A 16,392-nucleotide genomic window follows, 5' to 3' on the forward strand; every position below is an offset into this window, starting at 1 on the left:
GTGGGAACAGCCGGGGGTTGAGGGTACTGTGCTAAAAGAGGTGGAGTTATGCAGATCTAAAACGCGTGGATTGCAGCAGCAGCAAGCCGAAAAGTGCAGGCATGTGAGGGATCTAGAGGTTGACAGCATGTCTTCTTAACGGGAGTCCAGGTGGCCATCTCCACAAATGGACTTTTCAGAATCCTTGGGTGGCACCGTAGTCGGAAACCAATTCTGGTTATCGCTTCTCGGCCTTTTGGCTAAGATCAAGTGTAGTATCTGTTCTTATCAGTTTAATATCTGATACGTCCCCTATCTGGGGACCATATATTAAATGGATTTTTAGAACAGGGAGATGGAAAAAGAGCTTGCTCTGTCCACTCCACGCATTGACCTGGTATTGCAGTATCTCCAGGACCGGTGCACCCCTTCTTTAATGCAGTTTCTAAAATCAGAAAGAATTGAATTCAATGCTTTTTGTTCATTTTGCTTGTTTGTCGGATTTTGGGATGGACTCTTTGGCTTTGCTTTTCTTCTCCTCATTGGATTTTTCATGTTAAAAGTTGCAGAAGCCAGATGACAAGCTCATTTTGGTTCAACTTCAGCAACTGTGCATTGCATTGCCATGTAATGTAATGTAATGCAATGCTATCTATCTAGCTCTCCCTCTATACTTCCTTTTGGATAAACAGACATATTAGGCAAGCATTTTGGAGCTTTCACCTAAATAACTACAGGTGGTGAGATAAGCTGCACAATATAATTGACCTTTCAGTATATTGTTGCACACACACCATCTATTTAGCAAATGCCCTTGTTATCAACAGCAGCCTTTTAAACTCACCTGAGCTAACAGGTATGTGAGCTGGTTACTCTGCTGCGCTTAAAATTTCTTTTTTGGTTTGCTACAATGCCTTTTCTGAAACGTTGTCTCCCTCTGCTGGAACACTGACTTCTTTCATTTAATGCCTGCAGACTATAAAAGAGAAACCAACCCAAAAAGTTTGGTTGATTAGTCTGTGGCATTCTTTTAAACTGTTGCTTATGGCGGTCTCTGTGAGCTTCTCAGTGACATTCAGCCATCCAGGTATCCCGCCTGCAGTAGACGGAATGTGGCAATGGAACGCTGGCTGCGCGTGTCATGATAGGCTCTGAGCCTTTATATACCTGCGCACAGCAGCAGCCACCTTCAGTCTGCTGCTGGACAGCCAGCAGCAGCAGCAGCAGGAGAGGTAATTAATCAGCAACCCTCCTGCTAAGGGTAGACAGCTGCTCGTTCCACCCCCCCCCCCGCCTTAATTGGTTCTCCTCCCTTCCAACGGTGTTGAGGCGGGTGGGAACAGCCGGGGGTTGAGGGTACTGTGCTAAAAGAGGTGGAGTTATGCAGATCTAAAACGCGTGGATTGCAGCAGCAGCAAGCCGAAAAGTGCAGGCATGTGAGGGATCTAGAGGTTGACAGCATGTCTTCTTAACGGGAGTCCAGGTGGCCATCTCCACAAATGGACTTTTCAGAATCCTTCGGTGGCACCGTAGTCGGAAACCAATTCTGGTTATCGCTTCTCGGCCTTTTGGCTAAGATCAAGTGTAGTATCTGTTCTTATCAGTTTAATATCTGATACGTCCCCTATCTGGGGACCATATATTAAATGGATTTTTAGAACAGGGAGATGGAAAAAGAGCTTGCTCTGTCCACTCCACGCATTGACCTGGTATTGCAGTATCTCCAGGACCGGTGCACCCCTTCTTTAATGCAGTTTCTAAAATCAGAAAGAATTGAATTCAATGCTTTTTGTTCATTTTGCTTGTTTGTCGGATTTTGGGATGGACTCTTTGGCTTTGCTTTTCTTCTCCTCATTGGATTTTTCATGTTAAAAGTTGCAGAAGCCAGATGACAAGCTCATTTTGGTTCAACTTCAGCAACTGTGCATTGCATTGCCATGTAATGTAATGTAATGCAATGCTATCTATCTAGCTCTCCCTCTATACTTCCTTTTGGATAAACAGACATATTAGGCAAGCATTTTGGAGCTTTCACCTAAATAACTACAGGTGGTGAGATAAGCTGCACAATATAATTGACCTTTCAGTATATTGTTGCACACACACCATCTATTTAGCAAATGCCCTTGTTATCAACAGCAGCCTTTTAAACTCACCTGAGCTAACAGGTATGTGAGCTGGTTACTCTGCTGCGCTTAAAATTTCTTTTTTGGTTTGCTACAATGCCTTTTCTGAAACGTTGTCTCCCTCTGCTGGAACACTGACTTCTTTCATTTAATGCCTGCAGACTATAAAAGAGAAACCAACCCAAAAAGTTTGGTTGATTAGTCTGTGGCATTCTTTTAAACTGTTGCTTATGGCGGTCTCTGTGAGCTTCTCAGTGTCACGGGTGTGTTGCCACGAAGATCGTCACGAGCACACAGCCTGACTTCTCGCAGCTGACTTGTTGGTGCTTTGTGTTTTCTCGGCAGTGTAGGAGTTAATTCTCTCTCTCTCTGGGTTAGCTGAGGTCCAGCCTCGCCCAGCTGCAATCAATGCTTCTTTAGTGAGACTCCTTTATATTCCTGCAGGTCTGTTTGGGAGGTGTCGGTGAAAGCTTTTCATTCTGACTTACAGAGCGGATCGTGGTGTTTGGAGTTGCTGAGATAAGTGTATTTGGAAGTGTGTTTTCCCTTTCCTCGCTTTATCATTTATCTCCTTTCCCGTTGGTGTTCCCTCTGTTGTAGTTGTTTAGAAGTTGTATGCAAGGTGGTTTTGGTTTTTCCCTTGTACTGTCTCGTTCGTCTAAATACTGTGTGTGGGCATATTATTTCTGGTTCCCTATTGTTGTGATCGGGGTCCTTCTCAGGACTAGATTACTTAGGTGCAGGGATCCTCAGAAGGTAGGGGTTACGCTGGCGGCCTGGACCTCTGTACCTTTAACAGTACCTCCAGGATGAGGGATTAGTCAGGGCCCCAGCTTAGGGTCAGCTTAGGCCCCCTACCTCCAGTATTCTGTGACAGTGTGACATTTTCACCGACCATCTTAGTTTTTTCTCCAGCTACCATGGATCCAGTAGCCGGTCTAGCTCGGCAGTTGCAGAGTTTGTCCATGGGGCTGGCGGACGTTAGGTCCAAGGTTTTGCATCCTCTGGAGCAAGCCGGACCAGAACCTAAAGTAGCTCTCCCTGACAGGTTCACTGGGGGGCGGGACAAGTTTTTTGTTTTCCGGGAGGCATGCAAATTGTACTTTCGGCTGCGGCCTCGGTCATCGGGCAGTGAAGAACAAAGGGTGGGAATTGTCATCTCGCTCCTACAAGGGGACCCACAATCTTGGGCGTTCTCTCTTCCCCCAAGCTCCCCGGTTCTCCAGTCAGTGGATAGGTTTTTCGCTGCTCTGGGACTCGTATATGATGACCCAGATCGGATCTCCCTTGCTGAGTCTAAGTTACGTAGGATTCAGCAGGGAGATCGTCCGGCGGAGGAATTCTGTTCGGAGTTCCGTAGGTGGGCCACGGACACCCAGTGGAATGACCCGGCTCTTAGGAGCCAGTTTTGTCATGGTTTATCCGACAAATTACAGGATGTGTTGGCACAGTATGACTCTCCCGCGTCACTGGAAGCCGCTATGGCCCTTGCTATTCGCGTTGACAGACGGCTTCGGGAGAGGTGCGGGATAACTCTACCCCCTGTAATGTCTCCACCTCCTACAAGGTCCCCTCATATGGTGGTTCCCCTGGTCAGTCTGGAGGAGCCTATGCAATTAGGAGGGACATCATTTCGGGGAAGGGGACCGGTGGTGCGCCATAAGACAGGAAGGTGTTTTCTCTGTGGGAAAAAAGGACATTTTATTGGGGGGTGTCCATCCCGTCCCTTGCAGAGTAAAGAGTCGTCGAAAAAACTGTTGATCCCAGGTTGTGTGGTGGACGGCAATCTGGGAGTAGGTATTTCGTCCCTTGGTTCGTCTCAGTTTCTCGTACCGGCGGAGGTGGTGGTGGGTACGAGAACTGAGAGGATATCTGTTCTTCTGGATAGTGGGGCCGGGGCTAATCTGGTTGATGCTCGGTTTGCCCGGGTTCAAGGTATGCGATTGAGTGAGTTGGCTAAACCCATCCCCATATTCTCAATCGATGCCAGACCTCTCGGTCAGGGAAGTTTTTTGCAAGCTGTGCATGGCATAAAACTTCAAGTGGGGGCAATACATAAAGAACTGTTGTCTTGCTACGTGTTGGAGGGTCTTCCCACTCCTATAGTGTTGGGCCTTCCTTGGTTAGCTAAGCATAACCCGGTTATTAATTGGCAAACCAGAGAGATAAGCCAATGGAGTAAATTCTGTAATAAAAACTGCATGAACACGGTCATCGGTGCGGTTACTCCTTGGGTCTTACCTCCATTTCTGGCGGACTTTGAGGATGTATTCTCGGAGAATGGGTGTCAGGAACTACCTCCTCATCGCGTGTATGACTGTTCTGTAAAACTGCTCCCTGAGGCCAAGTTACCTAAAGCTAGGTTGTATAACCTTTCTGGTCCTGAGAGGCAGGCCATGAAGGATTATATTTCTGAAAGTCTGGCTAAGGGGCATATTAGACCTTCATCTTCTCCGGTGGCCGCGGGGTTCTTCTTTGTTAAGAAGAAAGATGGAGGCCTACGCCCTTGCCTGGATTTCCGTGAACTTAATCGGATTACGGTCCGAGATCCGTATCCGCTCCCACTTATTCCCGATCTCTTTAATCAGATCGTGGGCGCCAAATGGTTCTCTAAGTTGGATCTCAGGGGGGCGTACAATCTGATTAGGATGAAGGAGGGGGATGAGTGGAAGACGGCTTTTAACACTCCGGAGGGGCATTATGAGAACCTTGTCATGCCATTCGGTCTGACTAATGCCCCGGCGGTGTTTCAACACTTTGTTAATGATATTTTTCGCCACCTGGTGGGACAGTTTGTTGTCATATATCTGGATGATATCTTAATTTACTCGCCGGATCTGGTGTCTCATCAGGAGCACGTTAGACAGGTGTTACAGATCTTGCGGGATAATAAACTGTATGCCAAATGGGAAAAGTGTGTGTTCGCCGTACAGGAACTCCAGTTTTTAGGCTTCCTGGTTTCAGCGTCCGGTTTTCGTATGGACCCTGGGAAAGTGCGGGCAGTTCTTGAGTGGGATCGGCCGGAGAATCTTAAGGCACTACAACGTTTCCTGGGGTTTGCTAACTATTACCGGAAGTTCATTCGTAATTTCTCGTCCATGGTTAAGCCTCTCACAGACATGACTAAAAAGGGGACGGATTTTTCTAGGTGGTCTGACAAGGCTTGTCAAGCATTCTCCTCCTTGAAAAAATGTTTTGCCTCGGCACCCATACTCATTCAACCTGATGCGTCTCAGCCATTCTTTGTAGAGGTAGACGCTTCCGAGGTAGGGGTGGGAGCAGTATTGTCACAGGGTTCGTCCCCTGGTAAGTGGCATCCGTGCGCCTTTTTCTCTAAAAAATTGTCGTCCGCTGAGAGGAATTACGATGTCGGCAATAGGGAACTCTTGGCCATTAAGTTAGCTTTTGAGGAGTGGCGCCATTTTTTGGAGGGGGCAGTTCATCCGGTCACCGTCATCACCGATCACAAGAACCTGCTATATCTGGAGTCCGCTAAACGTCTGAATCCCAGACAAGCTAGGTGGTCATTGTTTTTTACCAGGTTTAATTTCGTCGTTACATATCGTCCTGGGTCTAAAAATGTAAAGGCGGATGCCTTATCTCGTAGTTTCCCTGGGGCCGGGAATACGGACGACCCGATTCCTATCCTTCAGGAGGGGGTGGTGGTTTCGGCAGTATGCTCTGAGCTGGAGGAGGAGATATTGGAGGCTCAGGGGGACGCCCCTGTTGGACCTCCGGGGAGACTGTTCGTTCCAGATCAGTTGCGACAGAAGGTGATCGAGGCACACCATAACTCAGTTTTGGCATGACACCCGGGGAGTAAAGCAACTGTGGATCTCCTCTCGCGTCGGTTTTGGTGGCCTAACTTACATAAAGAGGTGGTAACTTTTGTCGCGTCCTGTGGGGTTTGTGCGCGCTCTAAGACCTCACATACCCGTCCGTCTGGGGCCCTTTTACCTTTGAAGATCCCGGAGCGTCCTTGGACTCATCTGTCTATGGACTTTATTACGGACCTCCCTCTGTCTTCGGGTAAAACGGTCATACTCGTTGTAGTGGACAGGTTCAGCAAGATGGCACATTTTATCGCTCTTCCGGCTCTCCCTAATGCTAAAACTCTTGCGCAGGTGTTCATTGGGGAGATTGTGAGGCTTCACGGGGTACCCTCCGAGGTGGTGTCTGATCGGGGGTCTCAGTTTGTGTCCAAGTTCTGGAAGGCCTTTTGTGCACGGCGGGGGATGCATTTGTCATTCTCGTCGGCTTTTCATCCTCAGACCAATGGTCAGACGGAACGTATGAACCAGAGCTTGGAGACATATCTCCGGTGTTTTGTGTCAGAGAACCAGGAGGACTGGGCTTCTTTCTTACCTCTGGCAGAGTTTGCTCTTAATAATAGGCGGAGCGAGTCCACTGGTAAGTCCCCGTTTTTTGGGGCATATGGTTTTCACCCCCAGTTTTGTACTTTCAGTAGGGGGGGCTCTTCGGGGGTTCCGGAGGAGGAACGATTTTCCTCATCTCTCGCTTCAGTATGGAGAGGGGTGCTGAAGAATCTGAATACTATGGGGAACCGATACAAACGTATGGCTGATAGGAGGAGAGTGTCTGGTCCGGACCTAAGTGTGAACGATCAGGTATGGTTGTCTACCAGGAATATTAAACTTAAGGTTCCCTCCTGGAAACTGGGTCCCAGGTTCATCGGGCCGTACAGAATCAGTTCTGTTATTAATCCGGTGGCATTCCGTCTTGACCTCCCCCCTACGTTTAAAATTCACAACGTGTTTCACAGATCATTGCTTAAGAGGTATGTGGCGCCGGTGGTACCGTCACCTTTACCTCCCCCTCCTGTGGTTGTCAATGGTAACTTGGAGTTCCAGGTATCGAGGGTCATTGATTCACGCTTTAATCGCCGGTCCCTTCAGTACTTGGTTCATTGGAAGGGGTATGGTCCTGAGGAGAGGATGTGGGTTCCTGCGTCGGATATTAACGCAGACCGATTAGTTCGGGCCTTCCACACGACTCACCCGGATAAACCTGGCCCTGAGGGTCCAGAGGCCCCTCGTAGAAGGGGAGGTACTGTCACGGGTGTGTTGCCACGAAGATCGTCATGAGCACACAGCCTGACTTCTCGCAGCTGACTTGTTGGTGCTTTGTGTTTTCTCGGCAGTGTAGGAGTTAATTCTCTCTCTCTCTGGGTTAGCTGAGGTCCAGCCTCGCCCAGCTGCAATCAATGCTTCTTTAGTGAGACTCCTTTATATTCCTGCAGGTCTGTTTGGGAGGTGTCGGTGAAAGCTTTTCATTCTGACTTACAGAGCGGATCGTGGTGTTTGGAGTTGCTGAGATAAGTGTATTTGGAAGTGTGTTTTCCCTTTCCTCGCTTTATCATTTATCTCCTTTCCCGTTGGTGTTCCCTCTGTTGTAGTTGTTTAGAAGTTGTATGCAAGGTGGTTTTGGTTTTTCCCTTGTACTGTCTCGTTCGTCTAAATACTGTGTGTGGGCATATTATTTCTGGTTCCCTATTGTTGTGATCGGGGTCCTTCTCAGGACTAGATTACTTAGGTGCAGGGATCCTCAGAAGGTAGGGGTTACGCTGGCGGCCTGGACCTCTGTACCTTTAACAGTACCTCCAGGATGAGGGATTAGTCAGGGCCCCAGCTTAGGGTCAGCTTAGGCCCCCTACCTCCAGTATTCTGTGACAGTGTGACACTCAGTGACATTCAGCCATCCAGGTATCCCGCCTGCAGTAGACGGAATGTGGCAATGGAACGCTGGCTGCGCGTGTCATAATAGGCTCTGAGCCTTTATATACCTGCGCACAGCAGCAGCCACCTTCAGTCTGCTGCTGGACAGCCAGCAGCAGCAGCAGCAGGAGAGGTAATTAATCAGCAACCCTCCTGCTAAGGGTAGACAGCTGCTCGTTCCACCCCCCCCCCGCCTTAATTGGTTCTCCTCCCTTCCAACGGTGTTGAGGCGGGTGGGAACAGCCGGGGGTTGAGGGTACTGTGCTAAAAGAGGTGGAGTTATGCAGATCTAAAACGCGTGGATTGCAGCAGCAGCAAGCCGAAAAGTGCAGGCATGTGAGGGATCTAGAGGTTGACAGCATGTCTTCTTAACGGGAGTCCAGGTGGCCATCTCCACAAATGGACTTTTCAGAATCCTTGGGTGGCACCGTAGTCGGAAACCAATTCTGGTTATCGCTTCTCGGCCTTTTGGCTAAGATCAAGTGTAGTATCTGTTCTTATCAGTTTAATATCTGATACGTCCCCTATCTGGGGACCATATATTAAATGGAGTTTTAGAACAGGGAGATGGAAAAAGAGCTTGCTCTGTCCACTCCACGCATTGACCTGGTATTGCAGTATCTCCAGGACCGGTGCACCCCTTCTTTAATGCAGTTTCTAAAATCAGAAAGAATTGAATTCAATGCTTTTTGTTCATTTTGCTTGTTTGTCGGATTTTGGGATGGACTCTTTGGCTTTGCTTTTCTTCTCCTCATTGGATTTTTCATGTTAAAAGTTGCAGAAGCCAGATGACAAGCTCATTTTGGTTCAACTTCAGCAACTGTGCATTGCATTGCCATGTAATGTAATGCAATGCTATCTATCTAGCTCTCCCTCTATACTTCCTTTTGGATAAACAGACATATTAGGCAAGCATTTTGGAGCTTTCACCTAAATAACTACAGGTGGTGAGATAAGCTGCACAATATAATTGACCTTTCAGTATATTGTTGCACACACACCATCTAATTAGCAAATGCCCTTGTTATCAACAGCAGCCTTTTAAACTCACCTGAGCTAACAGGTATGTGAGCTGGTTACTCTGCTGCGCTTAAAATTTCTTTTTTGGTTTGCTACAATGCCTTTTCTGAAATGTTGTCTCCCTCTGCTGGAACACTGACTTCTTTCATTTAATGCCTGCAGACTATAAAAGAGAAACCAACCCAAAAAGTTTGGTTGATTAGTCTGTGGCATTCTTTTAAACTGTTGCTTATGGCGGTCTCTGTGAGCTTCTCAGTGACATTCAGCCATCCAGGTATCCCGCCTGCAGTAGACGGAATGTGGCAATGGAACGCTGGCTGCGCATGTCATAATAGGCTCTGAGCCTTTATATACCTGCGCACAGCAGCAGCCACCTTCAGTCTGCTGCTGGACAGCCAGCAGCAGCAGCAGCAGGAGAGGTAATTAATCAGCAACCCTCCTGCTAAGGGTAGACAGCTGCTCGTTCCACCCCCCCCCCCCGCCTTAATTGGTTCTCCTCCCTTCCAACGGTGTTGAGGCGGGTGGGAACAGCCGGGGGTTGAGGGTACTGTGCTAAAAGAGGTGGAGTTATGCAGATCTAAAACGCGTGGATTGCAGCAGCAGCAAGCCGAAAAGTGCAGGCATGTGAGGGATCTAGAGGTTGACAGTATGTCTTCTTAACGGGAGTCCAGGTGGCCATCTCCACAAATGGACTTTTCAGAATCCTTGGGTGGCACCGTAGTCGGAAACCAATTCTGGTTATCGCTTCTCGGCCTTTTGGCTAAGATCAAGTGTAGTATCTGTTCTTATCAGTTTAATATCTGATACGTCCCCTTTCTGGGGACCATATATTAAATGGATTTTTAGAACAGGGAGATGGAAAAAGAGCTTGCTCTGTCCACTCCACGCATTGACCTGGTATTGCAGTATCTCCAGGACCGGTGCACCCCTTCTTTAATGCAGTTTCTAAAATCAGAAAGAATTGAATTCAATGCTTTTTGTTCATTTTGCTTGTTTGTCGGATTTTGGGATGGACTCTTTGGCTTTGCTTTTCTTCTCCTCATTGGATTTTTCATGTTAAAAGTTGCAGAAGCCAGATGACAAGCTCATTTTGGTTCAACTTCAGCAACTGTGCATTGCATTGCCATGTAATGTAATGTAATGCAATGCTATCTATCTAGCTCTCCCTCTATACTTCCTTTTGGATAAACAGACATATTAGGCAAGCATTTTGGAGCTTTCACCTAAATAACTACAGGTGGTGAGATAAGCTGCACAATATAATTGACCTTTCAGTATATTGTTGCACACACACCATCTATTTAGCAAATGCCCTTGTTATCAACAGCAGCCTTTTAAACTCACCTGAGCTAACAGGTATGTGAGCTGGTTACTCTGCTGCGCTTAAAATTTCTTTTTTGGTTTGCTACAATGCCTTTTCTGAAACGTTGTCTCCCTCTGCTGGAACACTGACTTCTTTCATTTAATGCCTGCAGACTATAAAAGAGAAACCAACCCAAAAATTTTGGTTGATTAGTCTGTGGCATTCTTTTAAACTGTTGCTTATGGCGGTCTCTGTGAGCTTCTCAGTGACATTCAGCCATCCAGGTATCCCGCCTGCAGTAGACGGAATGTGGCAATGGAACGCTGGCTGCGCGTGTCATAATAGGCTCTGAGCCTTTATATACCTGCGCACAGCAGCAGCCACCTTCAGTCTGCTGCTGGACAGCCAGCAGCAGCAGCAGCAGGAGAGGTAATTAATCAGCAACCCTCCTGCTAAGGGTAGACAGCTGCTCGTTCCACCCCCCCCCCCCCGCCTTAATTGGTTCTCCTCCCTTCCAACGGTGTTGAGGCGGGTGGGAACAGCCGGGGGTTGAGGGTACTGTGCTAAAAGAGGTGGAGTTATGCAGATCTAAAACGCGTGGATTGCAGCAGCAGCAAGCCGAAAAGTGCAGGCATGTGAGGGATCTAGAGGTTGACAGCATGTCTTCTTAACGGGAGTCCAGGTGGCCATCTCCACAAATGGACTTTTCAGAATCCTTGGGTGGCACCGTAGTCGGAAACCAATTCTGGTTATCGCTTCTCGGCCTTTTGGCTAAGATCAAGTGTAGTATCTGTTCTTATCAGTTTAATATCTGATACGTCCCCTATCTGGGGACCATATATTAAATGGATTTTTAGAACAGGGAGATGGAAAAAGAGCTTGCTCTGTCCACTCCACGCATTGACCTGGTATTGCAGTATCTCCAGGACCGGTGCACCCCTTCTTTAATGCAGTTTCTAAAATCAGAAAGAATTGAATTCAATGCTTTTTGTTCATTTTGCTTGTTTGTCAGATTTTGGGATGGACTCTTTGGCTTTGCTTTTCTTCTCCTCATTGGATTTTTCATGTTAAAAGTTGCAGAAGCCAGATGACAAGCTCATTTTGGTTCAACTTCAGCAACTGTGCATTGCATTGCCATGTAATGTAATGTAATGCAATGCTATCTATCTAGCTCTCCCTCTATACTTCCTTTTGGATAAACAGACATATTAGGCAAGCATTTTGGAGCTTTCACCTAAATAACTACAGGTGGTGAGATAAGCTGCACAATATAATTGACCTTTCAGTATATTGTTGCACACACACCATCTATTTAGCAAATGCCCTTGTTATCAACAGCAGCCTTTTAAACTCACCTGAGCTAACAGGTATGTGAGCTGGTTACTCTGCTGCGCTTTAAATTTCTTTTTTGGTTTGCTACAATGCCTTTTCTGAAACGTTGTCTCCCTCTGCTGGAACACTGACTTCTTTCATTTAATGCCTGCAGACTATAAAAGAGAAACCAACCCAAAAAGTTTGGTTGATTAGTCTGTGGCATTCTTTTAAACTGTTGCTTATGGCGGTCTCTGTGAGCTTCTCAGTGACATTCAGCCATCCAGATATCCCGCCTGCAGTAGACGGAATGTGGCAATGGAACGCTGGCTGCGCGTGTCATAATAGGCTCTGAGCCTTTATATACCTGCGCACAGCAGCAGCCACCTTCAGTCTGCTGCTGGACAGCCAGCAGCAGCAGCAGCAGGAGAGGTAATTAATCAGCAACCCTCCTGCTAAGGGTAGACAGCTGCTCGTTCCACCCCCCCCCCTCGCCTTAATTGGTTCTCCTCCCTTCCAACGGTGTTGAGACGGGTGGGAACAGCCGGGGGTTGAGGGTACTGTGCTAAAAGAGGTGGAGTTATGCAGATCCAAAACGCGTGGATTGCAGCAGCAGCAAGCCGAAAAGTGCAGGCATGTGAGGGATCTAGAGGTTGACAGCATGTCTTCTTAACGGGAGTCCAGGTGGCCATCTCCACAAATGGACTTTTCAGAATCCTTGGGTGGCACCGTAGTCGGAAACCAATTCTGGTTATCGCTTCTCGGCCTTTTGGCTAAGATCAAGTGTAGTATCTGTTCTTATCAGTTTAATATCTGATACGTCCCCTATCTGGGGACCATATATTAAATGGAGTTTTAGAACAGGGAGATGGAAAAAGAGCTTGCTCTGTCCACTCCACGCATTGACCTGGTATTGCAGTATCTCCAGGACCGGTGCACCCCTTCTTTAATGCAGTTTCTAAAATCAGAAAGAATTGAATTCAATGCTTTTTGTTCATTTTGCTTGTTTGTCGGATTTTGGGATGGACTCTTTGGCTTTGCTTTTCTTCTCCTCATTGGATTTTTCATGTTAAAAGTTGCAGAAGCCAGATGACAAGCTCATTTTGGTTCAACTTCAGCAACTGTGCATTGCATTGCCATGTAATGTAATGCAATGCTATCTATCTAGCTCTCCCTCTATACTTCCTTTTGGATAAACAGACATATTAGGCAAGCATTTTGGAGCTTTCACCTAAATAACTACAGGTGGTGAGATAAGCTGCACAATATAATTGACCTTTCAGTATATTGTTGCACACACACCATCTAATTAGCAAATGCCCTTGTTATCAACAGCAGCCTTTTAAACTCACCTGAGCTAACAGGTATGTGAGCTGGTTACTCTGCTGCGCTTAAAATTTCTTTTTTGGTTTGCTACAATGCCTTTTCTGAAATGTTGTCTCCCTCTGCTGGAACACTGACTTCTTTCATTTAATGCCTGCAGACTATAAAAGAGAAACCAACCCAAAAAGTTTGGTTGATTAGTCTGTGGCATTCTTTTAAACTGTTGCTTATGGCGGTCTCTGTGAGCTTCTCAGTGACATTCAGCCATCCAGGTATCCCGCCTGCAGTAGACGGAATGTGGCAATGGAACGCTGGCTGCGCATGTCATAATAGGCTCTGAGCCTTTATATACCTGCGCACAGCAGCAGCCACCTTCAGTCTGCTGCTGGACAGCCAGCAGCAGCAGCAGCAGGAGAGGTAATTAATCAGCAACCCTCCTGCTAAGGGTAGACAGCTGCTCGTTCCACCCCCCCCCCCCGCCTTAATTGGTTCTCCTCCCTTCCAACGGTGTTGAGGCGGGTGGGAACAGCCGGGGGTTGAGGGTACTGTGCTAAAAGAGGTGGAGTTATGCAGATCTAAAACGCGTGGATTGCAGCAGCAGCAAGCCGAAAAGTGCAGGCATGTGAGGGATCTAGAGGTTGACAGTATGTCTTCTTAACGGGAGTCCAGGTGGCCATCTCCACAAATGGACTTTTCAGAATCCTTGGGTGGCACCGTAGTCGGAAACCAATTCTGGTTATCGCTTCTCGGCCTTTTGGCTAAGATCAAGTGTAGTATCTGTTCTTATCAGTTTAATATCTGATACGTCCCCTTTCTGGGGACCATATATTAAATGGATTTTTAGAACAGGGAGATGGAAAAAGAGCTTGCTCTGTCCACTCCACGCATTGACCTGGTATTGCAGTATCTCCAGGACCGGTGCACCCCTTCTTTAATGCAGTTTCTAAAATCAGAAAGAATTGAATTCAATGCTTTTTGTTCATTTTGCTTGTTTGTCGGATTTTGGGATGGACTCTTTGGCTTTGCTTTTCTTCTCCTCATTGGATTTTTCATGTTAAAAGTTGCAGAAGCCAGATGACAAGCTCATTTTGGTTCAACTTCAGCAACTGTGCATTGCATTGCCATGTAATGTAATGTAATGCAATGCTATCTATCTAGCTCTCCCTCTATACTTCCTTTTGGATAAACAGACATATTAGGCAAGCATTTTGGAGCTTTCACCTAAATAACTACAGGTGGTGAGATAAGCTGCACAATATAATTGACCTTTCAGTATATTGTTGCACACACACCATCTATTTAGCAAATGCCCTTGTTATCAACAGCAGCCTTTTAAACTCACCTGAGCTAACAGGTATGTGAGCTGGTTACTCTGCTGCGCTTAAAATTTCTTTTTTGGTTTGCTACAATGCCTTTTCTGAAACGTTGTCTCCCTCTGCTGGAACACTGACTTCTTTCATTTAATGCCTGCAGACTATAAAAGAGAAACCAACCCAAAAATTTTGGTTGATTAGTCTGTGGCATTCTTTTAAACTGTTGCTTATGGCGGTCTCTGTGAGCTTCTCAGTGACATTCAGCCATCCAGGTATCCCGCCTGCAGTAGACGGAATGTGGCAATGGAACGCTGGCTGCGCGTGTCATAATAGGCTCTGAGCCTTTATATACCTGCGCACAGCAGCAGCCACCTTCAGTCTGCTGCTGGACAGCCAGCAGCAGCAGCAGCAGGAGAGGTAATTAATCAGCAACCCTCCTGCTAAGGGTAGACAGCTGCTCGTTCCACCCCCCCCCCCCGCCTTAATTGGTTCTCCTCCCTTCCAACGGTGTTGAGGCGGGTGGGAACAGCCGGGGGTTGAGGGTACTGTGCTAAAAGAGGTGGAGTTATGCAGATCTAAAACGCGTGGATTGCAGCAGCAGCAAGCCGAAAAGTGCAGGCATGTGAGGGATCTAGAGGTTGACAGCATGTCTTCTTAACGGGAGTCCAGGTGGCCATCTCCACAAATGGACTTTTCAGAATCCTTGGGTGGCACCGTAGTCGGAAACCAATTCTGGTTATCGCTTCTCGGCCTTTTGGCTAAGATCAAGTGTAGTATCTGTTCTTATCAGTTTAATATCTGATACGTCCCCTATCTGGGGACCATATATTAAATGGATTTTTAGAACAGGGAGATGGAAAAAGAGCTTGCTCTGTCCACTCCACGCATTGACCTGGTATTGCAGTATCTCCAGGACCGGTGCACCCCTTCTTTAATGCAGTTTCTAAAATCAGAAAGAATTGAATTCAATGCTTTTTGTTCATTTTGCTTGTTTGTCGGATTTTGGGATGGACTCTTTGGCTTTGCTTTTCTTCTCCTCATTGGATTTTTCATGTTAAAAGTTGCAGAAGCCAGATGACAAGCTCATTTTGGTTCAACTTCAGCAACTGTGCATTGCATTGCCATGTAATGTAATGTAATGCAATGCTATCTATCTAGCTCTCCCTCTATACTTCCTTTTGGATAAACAGACATATTAGGCAAGCATTTTGGAGCTTTCACCTAAATAACTACAGGTGGTGAGATAAGCTGCACAATATAATTGACCTTTCAGTATATTGTTGCACACACACCATCTATTTAGCAAATGCCCTTGTTATCAACAGCAGCCTTTTAAACTCACCTGAGCTAACAGGTATGTGAGCTGGTTACTCTGCTGCGCTTTAAATTTCTTTTTTGGTTTGCTACAATGCCTTTTCTGAAACGTTGTCTCCCTCTGCTGGAACACTGACTTCTTTCATTTAATGCCTGCAGACTATAAAAGAGAAACCAACCCAAAAAGTTTGGTTGATTAGTCTGTGGCATTCTTTTAAACTGTTGCTTATGGCGGTCTCTGTGAGCTTCTCAGTGACATTCAGCCATCCAGATATCCCGCCTGCAGTAGACGGAATGTGGCAATGGAACGCTGGCTGCGCGTGTCATAATAGGCTCTGAGCCTTTATATACCTGCGCACAGCAGCAGCCACCTTCAGTCTGCTGCTGGACAGCCAGCAGCAGCAGCAGCAGGAGAGGTAATTAATCAGCAACCCTCCTGCTAAGGGTAGACAGCTGCTCGTTCCACCCCCCCCCCTCGCCTTAATTGGTTCTCCTCCCTTCCAACGGTGTTGAGACGGGTGGGAACAGCCGGGGGTTGAGGGTACTGTGCTAAAAGAGGTGGAGTTATGCAGATCCAAAACGCGTGGATTGCAGCAGCAGCAAGCCGAAAAGTGCAGGCATGTGAGGGATCTAGAGGTTGACAGCATGTCTTCTTAACGGGAGTCCAGGTGGCCATCTCCACAAATGGACTTTTCAGAATCCTTGGGTGGCACCGTAGTCGGAAACCAATTCTGGTTATCGCTTCTCGGCCTTTTGGCTAAGATCAAGTGTAGTATCTGTTCTTATCAGTTTAATATCTGATACGTCCCCTATCTGGGGACCATATATTAAATGGATTTTTAGAACAGGGAGATGGAAAAAGAGCTTGCTCTGTCCACTCCACGCATTGACCTGGTATTGCAGTATCTCCAGGACCGGTGCACCCCTTCTTTAATGCAGTTTCTAAAATCAGAAAGAATTGAATTCAA

General features: G+C 46.9%; 9 non-coding genes across 9 annotated transcripts; all 9 read left to right on the forward strand.

The window, feature by feature from the left end:
• Positions 1 to 219: 219 nt before the first annotated feature.
• LOC141216357 (U2 spliceosomal RNA) lies at positions 220 to 410 on the forward strand. The gene has a single exon (XR_012285393.1). It is a non-coding gene; the product is annotated as a U2 spliceosomal RNA (small nuclear RNA).
• A 1,121-nt stretch (positions 411 to 1,531) lies between these two features.
• On the forward strand, positions 1,532 to 1,722 carry LOC141216369 (U2 spliceosomal RNA). The gene has a single exon (XR_012285405.1). It is a non-coding gene; the product is annotated as a U2 spliceosomal RNA (small nuclear RNA).
• Positions 1,723 to 8,292: 6,570 nt separating this feature from the next.
• Positions 8,293 to 8,483, forward strand: LOC141216477 (U2 spliceosomal RNA). The gene has a single exon (XR_012285509.1). It is a non-coding gene; the product is annotated as a U2 spliceosomal RNA (small nuclear RNA).
• Positions 8,484 to 9,600: 1,117 nt separating this feature from the next.
• Positions 9,601 to 9,791, forward strand: LOC141216400 (U2 spliceosomal RNA). The gene has a single exon (XR_012285435.1). It is a non-coding gene; the product is annotated as a U2 spliceosomal RNA (small nuclear RNA).
• Positions 9,792 to 10,914: 1,123 nt separating this feature from the next.
• Positions 10,915 to 11,105, forward strand: LOC141216381 (U2 spliceosomal RNA). The gene has a single exon (XR_012285416.1). It is a non-coding gene; the product is annotated as a U2 spliceosomal RNA (small nuclear RNA).
• A 1,122-nt stretch (positions 11,106 to 12,227) lies between these two features.
• LOC141216478 (U2 spliceosomal RNA) lies at positions 12,228 to 12,418 on the forward strand. The gene has a single exon (XR_012285510.1). It is a non-coding gene; the product is annotated as a U2 spliceosomal RNA (small nuclear RNA).
• Positions 12,419 to 13,535: 1,117 nt separating this feature from the next.
• Positions 13,536 to 13,726, forward strand: LOC141216401 (U2 spliceosomal RNA). Its single transcript, XR_012285436.1, has one exon. It is a non-coding gene; the product is annotated as a U2 spliceosomal RNA (small nuclear RNA).
• Positions 13,727 to 14,848: 1,122 nt separating this feature from the next.
• On the forward strand, positions 14,849 to 15,039 carry LOC141216392 (U2 spliceosomal RNA). The gene has a single exon (XR_012285427.1). It is a non-coding gene; the product is annotated as a U2 spliceosomal RNA (small nuclear RNA).
• Positions 15,040 to 16,161: 1,122 nt separating this feature from the next.
• On the forward strand, positions 16,162 to 16,352 carry LOC141216403 (U2 spliceosomal RNA). The gene has a single exon (XR_012285438.1). It is a non-coding gene; the product is annotated as a U2 spliceosomal RNA (small nuclear RNA).
• The last annotated feature ends 40 nt before the right edge of the window (positions 16,353 to 16,392 follow it).

The sequence above is a fragment of the Phyllobates terribilis genome, unplaced genomic scaffold, assembly GCF_046119375.1.
Source record: "Phyllobates terribilis strain yellow unplaced genomic scaffold, ASM4611937v1 Scaffold_236__1_contigs__length_3049075, whole genome shotgun sequence".
Lineage (NCBI taxonomy): Eukaryota > Metazoa > Chordata > Amphibia > Anura > Dendrobatidae > Phyllobates > Phyllobates terribilis.